Source organism: Lepisosteus oculatus, chromosome 14, assembly GCF_040954835.1.
Source record: "Lepisosteus oculatus isolate fLepOcu1 chromosome 14, fLepOcu1.hap2, whole genome shotgun sequence".
In the NCBI taxonomy this organism is placed as follows: Eukaryota; Metazoa; Chordata; class Actinopteri; order Semionotiformes; family Lepisosteidae; genus Lepisosteus; species Lepisosteus oculatus.
In genome coordinates, this window is record NC_090709.1 from 4,059,485 (window position 1) to 4,065,768 (window position 6,284).

A 6,284-nucleotide genomic window follows, 5' to 3' on the forward strand; every position below is an offset into this window, starting at 1 on the left:
TCAAACCCGCTGCAGACATGGTCCCCTTCCAAACCAATACACTCTTTCACACACCTAAAGCGAGGGATGCGCCGCCTTTGGGCTTTGGGACCCTGAGGTTCCGGACCAATTGGCCGGGGGGGAAGGCGGGAGTTCCGACCCTTAACAACACACCATTGGCTCCTGAGGGGGCGGGACATGCACAAATAACAACACGCCATTGGCTGGCAAGGGGGCGGGACAGCCAACCACCGCTGACTCCCATTGGCTGGAAAAGGGGGCGTGGTACCTGTCAAAAGTTTGACGAAAGGTGTCGCTTTATACTACTCAGAACACATGTAAGACTTACACACAGCTTTTAATATGCTGTAGTGAATTTGCAGGTATCCTGGGGAGGGAAGATAACTGATATTAAGGAAATACATATTTAAAGGGGATGTAAGTATTAAATGTGTTTTGTCACATCTGGGTGTTAACTGAATAACTTTTTAGCATTATTTATTGTGTTTTGACTCTATACTTGTGTTTATCAGGAGACAGCAGAAATATTGATGTTTACATTTATATTCACATTCCCGGTGATATTGACTTAGGTACTCCACTATTTACTTGTAGTTTGACTGGTGTCAAAAGTTGAAAATCTCTACAAACATCAAGATGGCTAAGGACGTGGAAAGAAACTCAATCACATTTAGAGAAGGCAATGTTTAGATCGGATTAATTCGAAGTGTGTCTCTGGGTGCGTTTGATCTACCAACGTTGTGTTTAACTGAAGGACACACTGACTGAGTGTGCCATAGAAACTGACATTTTTTGTATTTTTTCTACATTCACAGATTTTTGGCTAAAGTAAAAAAAAAATCGTTGTCATTTTCTTGCCAGCTGGCAGTAATTCTTTTGCACTGATAAGAAAGATGAGCATTTTATCTTTCGCAATGTGTGGATTTCTTGAAAAACAAGTTGTGCCAAACGCGAAATTAAAAGTTCATTTAAACATAATGCAGAAGCATATTGTCTGTAACAATAAACAGTGGGCAAAGACAGGAAGTAAGGCACTGCTGGGATTTGAACCCAGGATCTCCTGTTTACAAGGCAGGCGTTTTAACCAACTAAGCCACAGCACCAGCAAAGCACTGCCATTTTTCAGCCAGTTGGACACACTGCTCTGTTATATCTTCATTCGGTGTGCGGTGAGCCTGCTCACTGAGCAAGTTGAGAAAGGATGTGAAATGGCTTTTATCCGCCAATTTCATTACCAAGGAGCTCAATATGCTTTTGATTATCTACAGGGTGTCTAATGCAACACAGGCGATGGACTGCTGGGATTTGGAGCCAGGATTTCCCGTTAACTGGACAGGTGCTTTAACCAACTAAGCCACGGCGCTGGCAGAATTCTCCTCTTTTACTGCCCCTTGGACACACCGCTCGGAGACACCTGCATTCAGTAAGCTGAGTCGGCTGGCTGCGCATGTTGCCTCCTTTACATTCTGGCCCCGACACTAAGAGAAACGTACAGAAATGGCTTTTATCGGGCACTTTTCATGTCCAATGCGCTTGACATCTCCCACGGGCGACAGAGTTCATTTACGACACTTTTCCTTTCTTTCTTCTTTCTGTACTCTTTGATGAAAAAAAAACGAGTAATCATGTAAGGGAAAATGTCTTTTTTCATGGAGAAAACGTGCACCAGGAAATGTTGTGTTTAGAAGAAGTGAGTTAACATGAAAAGTGACCTAATTTACCGGAGCAAATGCTCACCTAGCAAGGTCTGCTTTACTACTAGAGAGACGTAGAGTGAAAGATGTGATAATTTCACGCCGTTGTGGAACAAAACGCTATTTTCTTTTAATTATAAATCAATTAGAAATTCAGAGCGACACATAAAGGCTTTGTCTGCTTAAAATTGATGATTTTTAAAAACTGATAAAAATTTGGAAAACACGTTTCTCACGTAGAAATTTAAGATGGGGGTGGGGTATTACTAGTAGTGGGGCTGAACTCACCATGGTGCAATTCATTTACGTGACGGACTAGTGGTTTAATGGATAACGCGTCTGATTTCGGTTTATTAGATTGTCGATTCGACTTCTACCGGGGTTGTGTGATTTAAATCAGGCTCCTCAGAAATAGATGTCCGTTATGTAAATAGACCGCACCTGAAAGCAAACGTTGGGTCTGGTTTCCTTTCTTTCCTGCATGAAATAGCAAATCGTTACAAAAAACACCAGCTAATGTCCAATAGCGTTAGTCATTTAAGCAAACATGAATATACTGTAGGTCTTGGTACATGGGAGTGGATTTCAACCACAATTAAAAAAGGACAAATTGTAATTACAGACTTCAGACACTTTTTCATACAAAAGTGACCAAACACTCCCTAACTTTCAGGTTTGCTTGAACCTGTAACAAAAACAAGGTCTGAAACTTCCATTCTCTGATGTCACTGTCTCTAAAGCCGGTGATGTTTCACAGATGTGCAGTGTGCCTTTTCTCTTGTCATGTTCATGATGATTCGCTGAATAAGCTCCTGACTGGGTGTTCTGTACTGCGCTGTTACTTCGTTCGATTACCTATGTGGTGTACAGATAAAACCAGACTGCATGGTGTAATTTCCAGGTTTGGCACCAGCAGCACCTGCAAACTCATCAGCTGACCTCAACTTGATTTGAACATGCAACCTTCTGATCTGGAGTCAGATCGCGCTACTGTTGCGCCACGAGGTCGCTCACCACATGTCCTTTTAATTCCCTCAAAGAGAACAATCAGCGTCCCTGAAAAATATTTTTTTTCATTCTCTCCTGTGAGGAGCGCTGCTCTTCCAACGAGGGTCTCTTCTTCCCTGACCACAGATTATTCTTTCCGCCCGGCTCTCTCACAGAGAGCAGACACACCGTATCCACTGATGTGTTTACTACATCTATAGATCTCACCCCCTACAGCCCCGATATTCCTGGACAGGATACTTGCCACCAGCCTCGTGAACTTCTCATCTTGACCTCTCCCAGGAGGAGCACAATTAACACAGAATCCTCTCTCCATTTAGCAAATAACACAAAACACTGTTTACCTGTCAAGACAGAAAACCTGGCTGCTCCAGGTGAGGCTTGAACTCACAACCGCGGCATGACTCCACTAATCATGTCATTTTACAAAGCCTGAACCAGGAAAGAGATTGGAAGCCGAGAAGTTATGGTGTTTTTTTAATACTTGCCTACTCTTTCAATTTTTCCGTCAAGTCTTTTATTTGGGAGTACTTTCAATTGATGTTAATCCTTGTCCCAATGCACGTTCTGGGCCATGGTGCATCTTGAATAATGTTCTTATAAGCTTCAGTTTGGAAAAGTGCGCTCTTCAGAAGCTACCAAAACCGCTAATGGTTACATAACACTTAATGCAAAAGCAACGTTCGGGTTTGAAAAAAAATATTACTTGCTATGAATACAAACACTGTTACAGGAGGCGTGTTAGGGATATTTTAGCTTAGATCATCAATTCATCTTACATTTCTTCTCCATCTATATCAACAGCGTAATTGCTACTGAGTGCTAAAGGCAGGTCCTGGCAATACAATCTTCTTTAGAAAACATTTTTAAAACTATTTCCACTACCATACGTAAAGTAAAAGATAGCGATTGCACGCAACAAATAAAATCTCTTTTCCAGGGACGTTGTAGTTAGATGCAAATTACAATCGAAAATGTATCAGCTTTAACATTTTCTTTTGGATTCACAGGACAGTCAGCATGAGTCATCAAAGAGCCTGTAGTGGCAAGAAGTTTAAAAGCGCACAAGTGATCTGTCTTTGGTCAAAGGAATTGCTGGAGCAGTAGGACGCAGAGCAATATCTAGCAGCTGTAGACAATGTTTGGGGAAGAGATAATTCTGTTTTCAGCACAGGGAGTGAGAATGAGCTCAGTCCGGCTCCCAGCAGAATCCATTCTGGTTTGGTTACTGTTAGACTGTGCGTCTGAGGCTCTTTGGATCGCAAAAAATAAGTTCACAATACGATAAAAAACACAGAAAGCACAAACGTAATAATATAATGATACAAAATCAATACCAAATCATAAAGCAAATTAAGTACCTATCCTTTGATAACACTGACATTTGTATCTACTTTTGAATTACAAATTAGACAGCGTAGTCCCTTAATTCAAAGATCAGATCTTGGCGAAAACAAGACAACCAGATGTTAGCTGAATTCGGAACAAGAGCCTCTGCTTCATCGTTTATTGAGCTTTTGATCAACGTCTGAGTGAAAAAGATTCGCTATTTTAACTATTTGATTAAAGTTCACAAAAGCACCTTCCTTCGAGCTGGAGTCGAAACAGCGACTTAAGGATTCCTAACTGTTTCTAATACAGTCAGCTGCGCTACCAACTGAGCTATCAAAGGGATTTAAAGTGCGCCTCTCTGGCACATATTGCCCAATGTAGTGAAACATTCCGGGTACTTAAATTCCAGTTCGACATCAAGTTTCCAACTCGTTTCCTTAGTCTTGTTTACCTTGAATTTAAGCCACAAACCAGGATTCTACTGTATAACCTTCCAGGGATGTTACAAAATGTTTGATGGGGCATCAATCATTACAGGCGGAAATTCACTCATTTTTTTTTTCTCGAGGCATCATATTAAATGATCCATTTCATTTGGATCAAGAAGAGGATCACCATGAGAAATAGAACAAACTGTTTGATTCTTTCTTTATTGTGAGCTGTATCACAGCTAATGCATGTAAAGCCTTCAGTATGCGATAGTGAGAGCTCAGTTATGCCAGGGAGTGGGAGTGAAGAGAACTGAACTGAAATTTAGCAAATTCATATTTAAATAGAGTGTAAATCATCAAAGTGTTCTGTCACTTAAAACTTATTACAACACTACCAGGAGTGGGGATTGAACCCATGTGGACATTTGTCCATTGGATCTTAAGTCCAACACCTTAACCACTCGGCCATCCTGGTCTACAACGATATGCTTTTCAGTTGTTTAACATTTAAATATGATTCAACAATTAAAAAAAATTAAACCACGAAACCTCTTAGAGTTGCGAGAATACTTCCTTTGTGTATAAAATACATTGTGAATGCTTTCTCAGCCTTTACTTTTTCGTTTTTATGACATTTTTTTGACCGAGCACGAATATTCTTTTGTCCATATCTTCCCAATGGAAGCACAGAACGCCGTCAAACCAAATGCATTTTAAAGACCAAGACTTGTGGATATTTCCACAGCCTCTACATCAAACTATCAGTGGGCTAATTATCTTTTTTTAAACCTCCGGTTTTTCATCGATGCATAATTACGCACTTACTGGAACCCGGAGGACCGCTGTGTACAGACGTTCACAACGCGAGAAATACCGTTCAATACGGCTTCGTGCGAATAACCTGTATATGACCATAGGAAGCAGAACAGTGCAGTCTCCAATTACCCAGACTGTAAGCACAGAAATAAAGCTTTGTTTGATTTCTGAAACCCTTCCTTTACGCCCTGTTTTCATTCAGGTAAGGGTCAACTATATTGACAATACTACTGACAGCAGGAAGATTAAAATATTCTTTACTCAGCAGCTTATTAAAAACAGCTCCCACGATGTTCAAACCGATTTTTTACACAGAACACTGACACAGCTTTGTGTTCTGAATCTCTTTTTCTTGTGCTTTTATTTAATATGGCACAATGCACTGAGATAGGGGTATTCTGTTCACAAACCAATAGCATTTAAATCACAGCACCCACAATGCTGCAAGTAAGTGTTTTGCACACTAAGCAGGTCTTCTGACTTTTCCCAGCTTTGTTTTGGGTTGTGGAACCTTTATTTTTTATGATTTTCTGTAGATAACACTACAGGTATACACTGGGATAGGTGGGTCTTTTTCATGGCTCAATAGTAATTCAAATACAACAGCCACACTGCTGAAACCATATGTTTTACACACCAGACAGGGCCCCTAACTCATACAACCTTGCTGTGGCTGTGGCCTCTTTCTTTATTTTTTTATGATTTTCTGAAAGTAACACTACAGGTAATACACTGGGACAGGTGGGTCTTCTTCATGGCTCAATAGTGTAGTGGTTTGATGGGTTTACAATTATTAATTGTAACAGTAATCACGAGGTTGTTCGTTGTAGCTTTTAGAAAATCAATCGTCAGAACAACTAACAACGCACACACACGGGTTCAATACACGAGATACATTTATTAATATAAATTGTGCACCAAAGATATACTAGTCTGCCTGGATACGAGCGGCAGACCTTACTGTGAGGGTTATCAATATACAAGGTATATAATCTCGAAGAGA

The 6,284-nt window shown here is 40.5% G+C and overlaps 2 non-coding genes across 2 annotated transcripts; both read right to left on the reverse strand.

Moving 5' to 3' along the window:
• Positions 1-1,029: 1,029 nt before the first annotated feature.
• On the reverse strand, positions 1,030-1,103 carry trnat-ugu (transfer RNA threonine (anticodon UGU)). The gene has a single exon. It is a non-coding gene; the product is annotated as a tRNA-Thr (tRNA).
• A 3,754-nt stretch (positions 1,104-4,857) lies between these two features.
• On the reverse strand, positions 4,858-4,940 carry trnal-uaa (transfer RNA leucine (anticodon UAA)). The gene has a single exon. It is a non-coding gene; the product is annotated as a tRNA-Leu (tRNA).
• Positions 4,941-6,284: the final 1,344 nt, after the last annotated feature.